The sequence below is a fragment of the Bombus huntii genome, chromosome 1, assembly GCF_024542735.1.
Source record: "Bombus huntii isolate Logan2020A chromosome 1, iyBomHunt1.1, whole genome shotgun sequence".
NCBI lineage: Eukaryota > Metazoa > Arthropoda > Insecta > Hymenoptera > Apidae > Bombus > Bombus huntii.
Genome location: NC_066238.1, coordinates 11,375,166 through 11,392,240, shown reverse-complemented (window position 1 = coordinate 11,392,240; position 17,075 = coordinate 11,375,166). Strand labels below are relative to the sequence as shown.

At 37.8% G+C, this 17,075-nt stretch overlaps 1 protein-coding gene across 2 annotated transcripts in view; it reads right to left on the bottom strand.

Annotated features, from left to right (window-relative positions):
* LOC126868195 (discoidin domain-containing receptor 2-like) overlaps positions 1-16,843 on the bottom strand; it is a 140,775-nt gene extending 123,932 nt beyond the window's left edge. For both annotated transcript variants that reach the window (XM_050623427.1, XM_050623437.1), the window contains exon 1: positions 16,352-16,843. The gene's annotated coding sequence lies outside the window, so the exon portion shown is untranslated. The remainder of the gene's footprint in view (positions 1-16,351) is intronic.
* Between the last annotated feature and the right edge of the window lie 232 nt (positions 16,844-17,075).

Below are 17,075 nucleotides of genomic sequence, written 5' to 3'. Positions count from 1 at the left end.
AGAAATGGTATAATTGATTATTTAGAATGCTATATCTGCTAATTGAAGTCGAGCTATAACTAAGAATAAGTATCTTTCCGTAAAAGTTCAGGGCGTTGAAAGACCTTTATATTTGGTCTTCTTGCATTAGACGACAGAGTTATTTCCACTCATAAAGAGTTTTATCAGAAATGTTGCGAATAACTTTTGCTAAACTATAGTACAAAGACGAGAGTGGGTCATGTTTAGACACTTTCATGTTTAGAGACGAAATTGCTTCTGTTCCTAAATACGGCATGACGAGATTTATTGGGAACGTTATATATATATTCGTTACAGATTTTTCTAATTTCAACTCGTCTTACATCTTTTTATGTTACACCGAATCTTAATTTAACTTCAACTATGTTTTCTAAATATACTAATAAATATGTTTACGATATATGCACGAACGCTTCTCCTGTATTACGTCATAAATCCTATTTTTATTTTTTTAATTTTTGTTCGTCTTACGTATTGTCGTGTTAATGCTATCATAGTGATTATATTGAGAAATTTGAAACCAATCTGAAAATGTATATAGAAATCACAAACATTTACTATACACAATAAATATACGCTTAATAAATAAGCAACATGTAGGCAGAGAAATAATCTTCGTGTCAATCGATCTCAATGATCAATGAGCAAATATAAAATTAGTGCTAAAAATGATTTCATTGAATATTCTGGCTTATTAATGCACTGAATAATTGAGTCTGTACTTCAGATACTTCTGCACGACACACGCAAATGCCCAAATACTTTCGTGAGCTTTATTTGAATTTTTTCTTAAGTAAGTCTAGAGAATGGGAAATGGGCTGGTAAATGACCAAAGTATTAATTACGCTCGATCTAACAATTGCGTTAGCATGCACGAGCAATCATAGCTCGTATTGTAGTTATAATGTTCGAGCTAGAGTCGGCCTAAGTGGATCTTAACGTATCATTGAACGATCTTAACGAGGCAGACGAGCGGTTCCTGCTCGCCGCCGCGCCTGGTAGGAAACTTCGGTATCCTCGAGTGCACTCCAAGTCCATCTTAGGCAGTCATTAACGGATGCACGGTGTAATGATACGTGCTTCAGCGGCCTGATCCCCATGAATGACGTCTCTACGCTTCTCAACGTTGCCCAATAACAATTAACAAGCAACCACGGTTTCAATAGCTCATATGGGTACTCGAGTGGTAAACACGTTTTCAAAGGCAATGACAGTCTTAATGCTCGATGATGGGCTACAATATTGTACCGACCAGACGAGAAGGCAATTGAACAGGATAGAGTGGTATAATTGCATTAGTGTGTCATTAAAATCTTTCAAAGAGCAGAACTGAAGAATATTCACTTACGTAAACTAAACTTGAACTGTTTGGAATTTACCCTATGTTGTCTAGAAGACGCGTACAGTTTTATAGATATCGTCTGAAGACTTGTGCCCATTTGTAAGGTTTTGGAATGTCTGAAGACCATTTGTGGAGAATCGATGGAATTCTGTGATGGAGCCCCGTCAATCACTCTAATGGTTCTCGTTATGAAGATGGAATATGTTGTTACGAGTATTGGCCAAACTAATACCGTGGCAGAAACGAGAAGACTATAAATGGACCTATATTAATAGTAATAGTTTCTACAGAAGATATAAATGACAGCAGTATTTTCCGGATGTTCGATGTATACGCATTAAAACGACCAATTTATTTAATAACAATAATAATAATAATATGTTCTAATGGTATACGTCTGAACCGATATAAAATGCCAAAATATTCCGTATAACACAAATAATGAATTTATAAAAGAATTTTATAAGTGATCGAATACTCTTCGCGAGCCTATGTATACCGATAAGAAATCAATTTATAAGATATCGGATGAGAGATAGTTCATTAAGTATTTACAGGAATAGCCTCCGATAATGAGGCTGAATAACATGAAACCTCTTTAAGATCGAGCGTCAACGAGCAAGTAACGGAAAGTAATGACCGAGATCGGTTCGCGTTTAACGATTCCATCGCAGCCTCAATATTTCATCCAAATCTATCGTGCTCGAACGGAGCATCGCGGAATAACGAGCCAATCAGGCGCCATCAGTTCGCAGGAAGTTTAGCATTCCCGAGCGAGCCCGAAGGGGATCTTGAAAGCCTTATTACCGCTAGGGTCAGCCCCGTTAAGGCGTCTTTTGAAAATCTGATCGTGCTCGAACAAAGCGCCTCTTTCAGTTTCCCTCCCCTCTCTCTTCTGCCGTAGCCAAAAGCCTGCGCTCTTATCCAACGACACTCTCGAGTTCCATGTGATTTTGCGAAAATCCATTTTATTCCCCGCGATATCCGACTTTAATTTACCGTCCCGCTTCTGTATTATTAAGGATATTGGTTTCTGTGGCGCCTGCCACACTCGTGTAAGCATCGCGCAATATCCTGTTGCCAACACACACGTCCCTTGTATAGTATTCAGCTTAGTTAGATATTAGCCGTATTTAAACGTAAACAGACTACTATTGCGCAAAAGTGCTTGACTATTGGTCGACTCGTATCACTTTGTTCCTTTGTACGGGAAAATTCAGTGATGTGGCTTACTGTTTCGCTTTAAGCGAAATTGTTATTGCTTCTAGATACTATTGTTAGGATGAGAATTGCAATGGCGGTTTTAAATCAGTTCATTGTTGCCTTTTATGGGGATTGTACGTTGCGTTTACTACAACAGATACACAGATAACTGGTAGATGTTTACGCGAAATATTTTTATAAATATTAATAAAGAAGCGAAAATAGAAAAAATGTTTTGATTCGATTTTATATTGTATTATACGATTTTATATTTACACTTTATATGTTTACGCTTACACATGTTTGATAATAAAAAGATCTCAATATATTTTATATTTGTTGCGTTTACGAAGACACGGCAAAATGCAGTTACGACTTTATTAACTATCGAATCGAACAGATTATACATTATGCGTTATATATTAACAGATTATATCAGGTTGTACGAAAAGTTTCTTTCGTTTCATAAGGTGATAATAGATGAAAAACAATTTCTGCTTTATATTATTTTATTGAATTAGGTATGATCCATTTCGTTAATTTTCTATTATTATGTTCATGCATAATTCAATAAACTAATATAAAACAAAAAACATTGTGAGTCTATTATTTTCTTATAATACGAAAGAAACTTTTTGGACAATCTAATACATTATTTGAGAGTTAGGCAAAAGTGTAACACGTTTCGAAACTTTGTACTCACTTTACTATATTAATCCTTAACCAGGCAGTTATGTAAGAGTATATTGAATCTGACAAATTGTTCTCTGTTAATCAGGTATTTTTACGATAGTTAATGCGATGTTATGTTCACAGCATTAAGGTAGTTTAAGATTTCAGTCTACCGCATCGTATACATTGCTGCTTTCATCGCGAATCTAATTAGAGTTCTATTACATGTATTACAATTTTCAGGTGAAACTCTATTATTTAGCAGCAGCAGCAGCGAGCAGCTCATTTCTCTCATTTATACATTAACGTAAAATTGCCTTAGAATACATTAATAAGTCTAACAATGGTATCGCATCCCACTAATGAAATTTTGCATATTCCATCCGACGCGCGAGAGCAGCCCTCCTTATCGCATTCTCACCGCGGAGGAAAACATGCTTCAGAATAAATTCGCGTAACACATGTAATATTAATTACGATGTATGAAGAAGCTATAAATTCCCTTTATTTTCTAACAAATTTCTCGAGATCAAGTCAAAAAGTATTTGGAATATATTTCAATCTCTAATAAGTTGAAAGAAACATTTTTCTAAGAGTGATAGTGTCTTTCGTTTTTTAAAAGGATTACACTATCTTCTTTTCGGTTCAATAGTTTTCAACCAAACATAAAATTACTTTCACCTTTAAAACACTATATATAGTCTTCGTTGTGATTTATCTATCTATCTATCTTGTAATTTCTTCTTGTTCTTTAACCCAAAGATCTCGCAAACAGGGCATCGTTATCAAATGAACAATAGAATAAAAGAAAATACGGAAACTGGTCTAAAATCTACCCTTAAAAATATCTATAACTTTAGCTTCCAGAAAAATGACAGAAAACATGTTAGAAACGAAGCGGAACTGCTGAGAAGGACAACTTTGAAGATAACTGTTACAAAACAATTCCAGCAAATAATTCCAATAGAAGTAGAGCAATTGTAATGTAAAAGATATTCTAAAATACACAAATTTCTAATATACAATATTTATATAATATACGTAAATTTCTACTATATAATAGTAGTTCTTATATTTCTAAATCATACCTCGTATTCACGTTCTCCACAACATCTCGCTTCACTAAAAGCCATCGCACAGACGTTACACTATCAAACTCGTGCTTAATTCAGAGATAAGTTTCCACCACTGAATTGGCCCAAGAGTTTTGCGCAACGTGTAACCATCCAGGAGTTAGACGGCTTCAAGGAGAACGTAATCGAACGGAGCAGAAGTAATCGGAGAGGCAAGTGTCACTCTATAGCCCCGCTAAGCCTTTCATACTCAATTCCGTGTAACATCGATGCAAACAGGCAGACGGATAAAGACAGAGAGTCGGGTAGAGAAACAGAAAGGGAAACGGGCCATGTCGAATAGCGGCATCAACATCGGTCCAGGGTATCAGATCGTGAAGCGACGGACGAGACGCAGGATTATTCTCTGTACGTGATGCGTGAAATCCTCGGGTCAGACGAATGCGAGTAATTCCACGAGCGAGTTTCAAAACGACGACGTTCGATCTGTATCGCATGTACGAGTGCTGTATCGCCTCTCTGATCTCTCTGTTGCTAACTCCGTTTTGGATTAGTTTAAGCGCTCTTAATGAGACGGCTCTGGCTATTTTCGGATGGTAAAAATCACACTATACTCGCGGCTTTCGCTCGTTGCCATCAACCCTATCGGGCGAAGACAGGAAATTTAACGACACGCTCGAAATGTCGCGGTATTTTCATTTCGTTTTTACATTTTGTCCTTTTTTCTCTCGGTGTCTCCCTTCTTTTTTTTCTAATTTCACGGATGGGTTATTTCAGCAATTTTAATACCTTTCAGCGTTTGTCTCTGGGTTTGTTTGCTGTAATTGTCGCTATGCTTGTATGCATGTTATTGTTTTTTTTATTTTACTCTTTCTTTCTCGTCTCTCTTTGTCCCTTGAAATTAGTTGGATGGATTTGAAATCGAGGTTTTAATCGCGAGTGTTAGATACGTGAAGAGTGAGATAGATTTCGGCTGTTTGTTAAAACGTTACGATCGACAAGAGGATTATAATGAAATATCGAGTTTTACGAATGCACCGCGGGATACGAAAGCATCTGGTTATTGGGATCGAAGCACAGAAAGGCTTTTATAATATCGCCCGTTTATGCGGAAATTCCCCGCGAATTTATCTGCACGAGCACAATATACCCCGGAAATATAATTAATTCGAAATGTAAATACCTAAACACGGTTACTGCTCTATTGTACAATTGATGCGAAAGTCGTTAGCGCTGGACGAAAATCGCCGCATATGCACAGTAATATACCTGTAGAAGTATATGAACCGCAATGAAACTAAAAATCTATCCACGTCCATCTATTTCGAAATAAAATATTTCTCGGATAAGCATGAATCGTTCAACGAGAAAAAGTGGTACGAAATGTATGAATATTTGAAATCGACTAATGCAACGGGACCATCTAACGCGTCTAATTCACAAAGTGCATTTTCTGATATGCACAGAATATTTCGATAACGATCGGCAATGACATCGATCGCCATTAATTGTCATCCGTTCTGGTCATTTGTCGTGGTCATTTGCCTCTTGAGTACGATAAAACACAAAGTGGGAGAGAAAGAGAGTAGGGATAAAAACTGAACTAATCGCGTGGCTACGTGTCGCGAATAATGAAAAACTCTGTCGACTTATTGCTTCGTGGCGGTTCTAATGAGCCAGGGAGCCGAACTAATCATCGTCGACCTCATTGATCAATGGTCCGACGTTGAACGGGCTAGAAAACAAATTTAGAACGACCTTGGTTAATTAACGGGAGTATTCGTGTAACCATTGCTACGCTATTATTCTTTCTTTTTTCTTTTTTTTTCAAGATTCCCGTTTTAACCTCCGTTTGCAGGGTAGAACGGGAGGAAGAAATTCACGACGTTAAAAATCGTCGGAGAGAAACGTACCGCGACTCGACGATAACGAATGAGTAATATTAAGATAGTTTGTTCCATCGTGACGTTTATATTGCCGATGATAAAGCCCGAAATGTGGAATATATTGTTCGAGCTCGGTAAAGTGGAAAGAGAGTAGCAGTGGTTAAGGTTAACCATGATCAGACAAAGGAGAAATGTATATACTTTATAATACTTAAGAGTATTATAGAAACAGAGACTCTCGGTACGAGACGAATTTCAAGGAGATACTTTTATCGAGTTCCTTCGTTTATCTTCCTCCATCGTTCGTTAATGTAACCCATGTATGAATTAATATCTCTTCGTATTATTACGTTTTCATCGTATGCTTCAGACAATGGATCTGAAGAGTAATATATTATTCCAGGCAAACGAGATTACTTCATTATACTAATTATACACGATTATCGAATAATGTACGTATATTTTTTAACGTGAACAACAGACAAATGTAATTGCCACCGATCATTGCAATTACCCGTTTCCGCGTTATAAAAATCCAATTAAACGCAACACGAAATTGAATCGGCCGGTCAAAGGAACAGCTCTTCAAACAAAAATCAAGTCGCTTAAAGCAGCTTTTAATTCGATCGTGCACCGAGCATTCGCAAAGACCGTTCGTTTCGTTCGTTCCGTTAAAAAACAAGCGACCAGGTCGCGGGGGGTGACGTCAATTTGATGAATACCGCAAATTCGTCGAACATCGTTCGCGAGTGTATCGATTGCAGCCGGCGGCAGCGAGAAGCGTTTTGCGCGTCTTACGCTGAATTTTATTTATGATGCGATAAATTTGCCATCAATAATGATCTGGCCATTGTAAATCGACAGATGCAACAGATGGCGTTCCTTCATAGAAGTTGTACTTATCCCACTATACATGAACGTGTATTTATATATACACGTAAGCTGCAAAATATACGAGCCAAATAATATCAACTTTTGATTTCTTATAAAATCATAAGATACGATATAATGAGTTAAATTTTATTATTTCTTGCGTTTATTAAGTATCAACAATAAGTCAAGGTATCAATAATAAGTGTTAGTATGTTAAAAAGTTTGCAAAATAAATTAAATACATATAGAACAAACGAAATAAATACATGTGAAATATATATCCCTTTATCGTTTTTGGTTCTAATAGAAGAACTAAAAACAAATGGAATGAATTAAGTAGAGAAATGGAAGGAAAATATGTATACACGAAAATGCAATTAAGATATAGTCCAGAGAAAGCTTTGATTATCGTGTGATCATTCAGAAAAAATAAAAAGATACGAGAAGTTCGCAATATCAATAGAAAGTTATGAACTGGGTTTCATAATAACCAAACTTTTCGTTATTTTTATATCACGACAAGGAAGAACGAGAGATCTTGCAAAGCACAGATGCTTCAAAGTTTTCGTATACGTGGTCAACTTACGCACGCACGCACGCTCGTATAACTCTAAACTACAGTAAGTAATCGAATAGCGGTTCAACGATAAACTATCACCTCGGCTCGTAAACTTGTACGTTCGATCGATCCGAATTACTTAGAGGTATCGTTTGCCACGACGAAGATAAAAATATGACCTATCCCGCATCGTTCGTGGCTTACGCGTCCCTTTCCATCCAGGTGGTTAAATAAAAAATCACACGACACTGTAACGATTCCTCAGCTTCCTACAACGTGGTTTAAGGGTCACGATGATGTGCCGTAACCTGATCGTTTCATTTTACTATACACGTTTTCCAAGGATTCCGAATTCTTCCCATGTTACTGATTAAATCACTTTTAGGAATCTTTGAGAGGGAGCGGTTTAATCAGTTAAAAGGCAAGTAACGAACAGCGAAAGCATAGCTAGCAGTAAAACTCGCAATGGATGTTCTTTTTCTGTTTTGAATGTGAGAATGTCATGTTTGAAAATCTATGACAAAACACTCGACACGTATCTATACAGATTGTAATGAAAAATTAAAGTCGTTTACATTGTTACCATTTAAGCTTTTACGATAGTTTATGAGTTATATGTACATTTAACTGTATTTTCTGGACGCGTTTGTACTTCCTGTTCTGTATTTTTGTTTTCTATAAATATTTTCTAGTGCTCTTATCCGTTTAATCATTGTACCATTCTATTGTGATTTATAAATTTGTTTACAACAATTATTACTTCTTAGTTCCTCTATAAGAACTAGAGGCGATAATCATTCAGAATTTTCCACTCATGATGAAAAAGGGTCGAAAACGATTTCTGAACTTCATCCCTTACGTTCTAATTCTTGTTGGAAAAGCACAAGCGTGTATCGACTCTTAATTTTCGTAAAATTCATTCTTGCGAATTTGTTGAATTTTGTTATCGATCGTTCGAACGTATAACAAAAAAACTGGTGAAATATGTGAGGTGAATATTAAACGTGTTAGTTGGTTTATTAAAGAGACGAGTGATAAAATTGTAATAGTCAAAGTATATTAAAATTACTTTAAGTACAGAGATAGTGTATGCCGATCGTAATCGTAGCTCGCTCAATGCTACTATTTGATTATATGATTGTCCTAGAGAGCACGTTCGTTTATTTATATCGACCGATGTCATTATAAAAAGTTGAAATGTAACTCCGGTTGACGATTACAAATAGCGGCGATAATATTTTGTCTGGAGTTTGTTTACCTTTGAACCTAGCAAACCAAAACAACGTTGGTATTCCAAAGCACAATAATACGAGTCTTTTCCGATTCAAATCTTCCGTTGACTCAGGTGCCACTATATATGCAAAATCGTTTTTTAATAAACTACGCTATAATATCAATGATACGAGATGTTATTTCGCGGCGGTGCGGTGGTTTAATGCCCGTTAAGCAATGAAATTTAATTAATCTGGATCACCGAGATCGGAGGAGCGCTCAAGCTGTCATTGTCCTCTCGAACATTGTTTTTCAATGACTAATTACGTATAAGGTTGGTATTAATTACTCGCGATTCTCGTTGTCGCACCGCGGCGTCACCGCAAATAACCGCGAAACGAAAACTCGGTTTGTACGCGAACATTCTCGAACAATGTGGGGTAGAAGCTTCAATTCCCTCATGGTACATTGTACGCGATGTGCCCAAGTAAAAAACTATGATTAATCATGTGCATTTACTACACAAAAAAATAAAAAAAAGCACAAGCGAAATATATGAAGAACAGAAACAAAAAATTATAAAGGGAACAAAAGGAGTAAAAAAATACCTCGTATCGTAGGTTTTATTTTTATCAGTTTTCCAACGCCGACATATTTCCCTGTGAAATTGGCTGGAAAACTTTTACGCGCTGGTCGCGTAATATTGACCTCGGTTTGTTCGTACGTAAATAAATGCGATTAATTGTAACATCGCGCGAGACTTTTTCGTCGCTTCGGTTCTCACACGATACATCGAGCTTTTATAAATCATCCGGCCGCCCAGCCCAGTTTTGATCGCGTGATTTATGGATCAATTGTTTCGTACTCCATTGAAACGCGGGTATCATTCGAGCAGCGACGACCTCGAGCGGAAGGAGGGCACGAAATTCGATGAATTTCACCGAGCTACCATTTCCTACTGTTTCGATAATTATCGATAGCTCGTAGAAGGTTTGAAGTCAAAGAATCATTAAGGTATCTGCTGAAATACAAAACTTGTTTCCATCAAATGACCAATGTTTGTCTAATATCGATAATAATTGCTTTCTTCGATTTTTCCATTCCTATTTCATCTTCTCTTCTATGTCAAAAGAACTCGAGCTAAGACGCTATTCCAAAATTCAGTTATATTATTTGGAAATTCTATTTTTAAGGTACCAAGAAAAAATTTTTAGGACTTTAGTATTTTTCAAAATCTCTCACATTGTTCCATAGTAAAATAAATTATGTGATAATACAAACGAAGTATTGTAAAACCAGAAGGTCTAGCTTTATGAATAAATTATCCAAATAATTTATTCCACTATTTCTCTTCAGAAAATTCTGCTTAACATCGCGATATTGCACTTATTTTTCTTATATTCTACCCCTTAAGAATCGTGCTATTGAATAATATGTTATTAAAATAAATTTAACCAAAATTCCGTAAGAACCTTCAACTGCAAATATCATTAAGTCTCTGTAAAAAATTTTACTTCCTACAGACACCTATCAAGATCGAAAGAAACGTAAATTAGGCAACGCATTTGTGAAACGTGGTATGTTCCATCAAGCGACGGTATCGCATCGCGTACAACGTATTCGTACGTCGTTTGAACTTGATTCGTGTTTATGCGCTGTAAGTAAAACGGTATTTGCCAGCGGGCACTCTTAACCGACAGGTCGCTTTAAAGTCGCGTTCGTGAGCAGCCAAAGCAAATTTCGCGGCTTTAAAGCGGCGCCGATTTCGAGCGGATGTGCAGTAATGAGTAAGCGATGCGTGAAGCCGAGCTGCGCAACCGTCGCAGCCGGAAGCAAGCCCTATTTGTATTGCCGTACCGCAACGATAGTGCATACCGCACGTTAATGTTAGGCGTACGCAGCGTTTCTGAATGTGATTTTATCGCCGCGGTTTCGCGAATACGCGGTCGCCATTCTTTCCTCCGCGACCTCGACGTATAGCAGATTTTGAGCATTCTGGTGCGTACGAATGGATCTTCTGATTGCAAGCTACGAATTTGGTTGGGAAATTCAAGGGAGGAACGGAATGACGTAGTACGAGGCGCTTTTAGAGAAGATTAGCGGTTAAACGTTGTGTTTTTTTGTAATGGCACATTCAGGGAAACCTATCTATATTATAGAGGAAAATTTTTAAAGCGGAATTTATAAGATTCTTTCAATCACTTTATTTCTTTCTTATAATGTAAGTTATTCGGCAATAAACGATATTAATGGATGGAAAATCTAATTTTACTATAAAAGTTTTATCGTCAAGTTTCTGTAATTATTTTCGTAATATTTATAACATTAATACAGAAACTGACTATAGAAACTATTTGCAGATAGTTATTTCTCAACGAAATGTTTATTTGTCAGCTCTAGTGCACTTCATTTTCATGGTAACAACATTTTTGTCGGACTAACTGGTACAAAATTTAATATGGTATCCACGAAACTAATTAATTAATACATCAATACCGATGCTGTATTAGCATAATTTTACCTGTTTTTTTTTTGTTATAATACAAATAACTTCGTGGTAAACGAAGCAAGAATAAATGTCGAAGAATTCAGTTTTACAAATTAACAATCTATTCGACCAGTTTATAATACGAATTTTCCTATTAGGTTTTCATTAATAATTTCCTGGCAACATAATAACTTATCGAAGAATCTCACAGCTCTCAAATATTCTGCTAGTAGAATGTACATTCAGTACTGTATTATAGACTCTGCTAATACCCTATGCTTGCATTATTTCGTACAATAAAAGCGTTATTAACATTTTGAATATTTCGATTATCGATCGGTAATGTTAAAATTTGATCTTGGAAACTACGATGGCTATGGTTCATGATTTTTGAATTATCGCGATTACCAAGCAGCACCCTCTCGCTCAGTCTCGGTAAATACCATACAGTATTAAAATATAACAGCAAATTTGTTGTTCACGTATCGATTCGCAAGTTCGTTTGAACAAGCCCCGACTCAACGATGCGCACGGGAATTTCCGAAAGTTCTACGACGAAATATCCACAATAACTCGTTGAAGCTACTAAACTTCGACGTTTCGAGCGGTGAAAAGAGTCGTGTTCTAGTCGATCACTGGTGCCAAAAAAAAAAGAAAAAAAAATAGCGGGAGAGAGAGAAGCATCCTCAACGTCGACGTGTTCGAAGTACCGACGAGGTGTATGATCAATCGTTTACGCGTAACGTCGAATCGTACGTAACCGTTTTGCAAACTGCAAACGCGCTCTAACATGTTCTGCTTGGCGTTGCGTTATTGCTTCTGACGCAGTATAACCACGGAATTTATACAGAGCTTCCTATATGCAAATGTATAGTGCACCCGAAGCTCTGAGCTTTTAATCGCGAATCGTCCCAGTTTAACCATCTAGCGAATTCATTGCTGCAAACGACATTGAAATCAGAATATTTTTGTACAATTCTCAAGAATCGTCGCTCTATATTCTTCTTGTGACCTCGATGATTTTTGATCGAAAGAGGAGGGTTTGTAACAGAAAATCTTCTGAACAGAAGATCTTTTCAGGAAAGGAAAATGGTATTTCGCCATTCTCAAGTTTCTTTAGGCAAATATTCGTCGTATTACAGAATTACTGTATGTTTTGTTTGTAATTATGCTACAGGAGATCGATATTTAATTAAATCAGGAAAACGTGATCATTGTAGTTAAAATTATTTTTGAAGACAAAATATTTTCAAACTAGACTGATGTGCTTTGAACGATATACCTTCATTTTTACTAAAATTTAATATTTTAATAAAATAATTAAAACTATAGATATTTCTCTTTTTCGCTGCTGCTATCATATATACTGATTCGTTTCTTCATATGTGAGTCCTTGTTTAAAACAGCCACGGCAATACCTAAATAATAGTCTTGTCAACAGTCCTATACCTATTTTGTAGACTCAGTTAATTTTCATTCGACGATAATTCATTCTCTTCTAATACGAGCTTTGCATCCGACTATCGGAATATATTCTTAGATAAAATATCGGAAACTCTGACTAGGATCGAGGCACGTTACAAGCCACTCATTCTTTTTCCTACCACTGTTCCTCGTGTCTTGTTCATTTTTTAATATTTTCCACCCTCCCCCTTATTCGTTGACAAGCGTTAATCGCGGCGAATTGAATGCTCGACGCTAATTGTATGCGTGTTTTAATTTGTCGATCGGATGTACGAAGTCGATTACCGGGATTGATTAAATTTTCATTTAATTAAAATTGTTATAATCGCTTACAGCATGGAAAGTCAGCATCTTCGGCATTTTTCGTAACGGAACGTTTGTTTTGGGATTAAGGGAAAAGTTCCGAAGCGTGGTTCGAGACGCTATGAATATTTTGTTGTCCTACCGGGTCTGTTTCCGAGAAAGAAGGTTCCAAAGTCGAGGTCGTTGATCGTGCTCGAGTATTATACATAAACATGAACTCGGTTCGATGTAACTGTTTATACGTAAAATCCAACGAGACAGAGAAATTTTTAAGACGTTAGGGTTGGAATCAGCAGATTTCTTGATACCAGTCCAGAACCGTACGTATGTTCAAGCGAAAAGAAAATCTCTATTACTCCTTCGAATATTTTTGTTTTAAGGAAGAGTATTCTGACGAAGTCGCCTATCCCGGAATTCTTACTTCCATACATTTGAAATTCGAAGACGACTAGTATACGGAAGAGAATCGTCTGAATATCAAGAACAATGAATCTGACTACTGAATAAATAATAGAATTTACTTGGTTTAGAGTTCGAAATATATCCATTGAAAAAGATATAGTACGGGTCAAGATATTATAACGAGATTGTGCTATTTAGAACCGTACAATGTAATCTATGTTCAAATTTCGATTGAGAAATTTCCATAGAGACCTACCATTAATAATGTTTCACTTACAGGTAAAAAGGAAGAGACAGAGAGGAGAAAGAATAAGGAGAATCTCGACAGCGGCTGATATAAGGAATTTCGTTTACGCTTCTACAGTTGGGAATAATATTATACATCATATTATAATACATAATTATAGCACCATTCACTGATAAGAAATTTTGAAAAATAGCTATGCAACTGATTAAAACCTACTCGGTATTCATTAACAGTTCAGGAAAAGTTACAAATTTCTGATCAAGATTTCAATCTTTATTCCCTCTTCACTTATCTCATTATTCAATATAAGCAAAGTCTCTAAGTCTCTTCTTATAACAACACCGTAGCTTTCAATAGATTATCTATTTGCATTTCTATCAATTTATTTATCTCGATCCTAAACACACTCACAACATATTCATTTCAAATCCTGACTAATTTTACAATGTTTCAATTTACAATTTTACAATTTACCCATATAGTATCTTAAACTGTACTTTCCAGTTCTCCAACAGAATTCACGTGTTTTCCGATGGAAAACGAGGAAGAAACAATCCTTCAACGAACCTTTCGACCCTTTAACGCCTATTCCCCGGAGAACTACCACGTTAAAACGTTCGCCACGCGAAGTCTCGGCCCCGTGTATCCTAGCTTCTAGATTCTTACATGCAAAATCGTTGGTGGCGATCAATGGGTGGCACGCCGCGAGGAGATTGCAGCTGATGGGCAGAATAGGCGGCGAAGCTTGGCCACGGCATTCAACGAGGCTAACTCTATCCCGGCAAATTACATTTCCATCCCCGTACGTGATAGGTGCAGCAAACATGCCCGTCAACGTCCGACCGAGTTTCTCCCTGATTAGTTACACTCGACGCTCGGATTATATTTCCAAAGGCAATTAATTAACCAACTTCCTCGGGGTCGCTTATGACCGCGTCGCGCTACGTGTCACGATATCGTGGATAGCCGGCAGTGGACATTGAAGGACAGCGTCCAATAAAACTGGGTGGACGCTACGGAAGGAAAGAGAGGGGAAAATGAAATTTCTTGCGGAGCGAAACATCGACTGAGACGTCCACAGGACCACCTTAATGGAAACTGTCGCCGAAAACGTCAGGGTAAAGCCGTACTGGCTGATCAATCGTACGGTTGGACTACTTTCGATGAACTCTTATATCGTCCACCTACATCTTCCTTATTCCAATCATTTCTATCGCTCGGTTTTTGTATTTCATACATTTCCAGGTTTCGTTGAATGTCTAGAATTGTTGACTCTTACAAACTAGACATTTTTCGTTGGAATATCTTCAGAATCGTGGAGAGGTAGAGTTGTGAGATAGTTTCGATATCAAAGTAAAACTATGGTTTGGTATATTAAATAAATTTTAAGGTGCAAAGTACACTAAACAAGATGGAATGTTGTGCGATGGAATGCGATGCGGGATAACCTGGGCCAAATTCAGGGACTTCATTAACCAGATTTAACAATTATGGCAGATCCGACTCTTCACTGTAATGTATATACATATATATGTAATTTTAACACTAACAATTTTCTCTTTTTTATCATCTTTCTTCGTTCATTTTAGGAAAATTACTTAGACATTGTCGACACATTATTTTGTCATGTTTTTCCCAAAACTTGGATGGGTATGAATTTCTTTTTCACCCCCAAATCGAAAACACTCGGTCCTTCTAATTACTTCTAGCACTCAAAGTTCAATCTAATAGGTTATTTAATTGTTTTATAATTAAACGTTTCCTAATTGCCATTTCAAAAGAAACTTCTTAAAAATTGCATTCAATATATGTGGTTGAATTAGAATATGAAATTCGTGGAGTTTTCCCGCGTTCCAGGGCTGTTAACTTATCAGGCTTCCAGCGGCGGAAATATTGAAGTTTCTAGTTCGATGTCGTCGCGTGAAACGAGGGGAATTGCATTGCAATGTTCGCGCAATTTTCGTCGATGAATTTGTAGGACAAACGAGCGCCGCTGACATAATACCATGTTAAATTTATTCCGATCGAGTGTCAGAACTGTGTCACTTTGTGCATCGTAAGTTTACGCCGGTTTCGAATGGACAGCGTTGTTCGAACGAGAGATCCGCGGATATTTCACGTTGTAGAGTGAATAACCGAAAAACGAATGTCGGTCCGTGATAAACTTGGCCCGACTGACCAGCGGTAAACTCCTCTACTAGTTCCGAGCATATATACGGGCTGTCAGCTCGCGTTACGCGTCTGCATCGACGCGTTCACCCCGCTGGAAATATTTCACGATAACCCGGATAGGGTTAAACGGGATATCATTTAATTTCCCGTTAGCCCGCGTGAACATTTTGTTCCGTTTGCACCGTGTTAATTACGAACGCGTCAAGCCCCGCCGATATACTTCCGTTCACCATGCGCGTACATTCGAACGGAGTAAATCTCGCGTTAATTCCATGAATAATAGCACGACTAACAGAGGCGAGCCTTTTTAGAATGTTTCGATAAGGACTAAACACTTCTTCTTTTAGAGAAACAAACATTCCCCTCTTACAGAAGCTATTTATGTCTCGAAGGTGAAAGAATATCATCTTGGAAAAATAAAAATATCCACTCACCCAATCAAGTGTCCTTCGCACGGGGACAGCCGTAGAGCTGGCTGGTTGTTATCCTCGACGGTAGCGCCTCGTCACACATCCGATCGCCTCAGGATCGTTTCCCGAACTCGCATCGAATTATCGTCGATTGATACATTTTCCGCTTCGTCACTGAGTTTTTCCTCATTCCGTTTCCTTCACAGAAAACTAATCTTTCTTTCCTTGAAAATTTCCTCTCTCAACGTTGTACACCGTCCGGCGCAATGTCACACGTGATCGACTCCGATCGCGGATTACGACGCAACAATAACACGCGATATCGTGACGAAAACAAATCGAACAGTTTACAATTTGATCGTTGTATATGTGGTAAAAGGAAGCGCGTGAAGGAGAAGGGGGATTGTTCTACGAATGAGGGGGTGTTCGGGTCGAGGCCCGAGGCAAAACAAAAACGAGACAGAGGTAGCGACGTTACGCACGCGGTGGCCAGTCGCAGACTGAACTCGCGATCCGCGAGTAGCATCGATTTCGATGGAGGGGGAAAGGACTACGGGCCGTGACTGGAAGGGTGGGGTAGGGAGGGCTGGGAGGGCGCGCACGGGGCGAAAGGGACGAGAGCGGACGAGGCACAACGAGAGGAGCAGTCAAGCTATACGGGTGTCTAACAGCCGCGTTGGACGAGAGCTTATTTTGCCCGTGAGAGAACTGCTCTGCAGGCGTGAGAGACTCCTAGGCGTGAAAATAC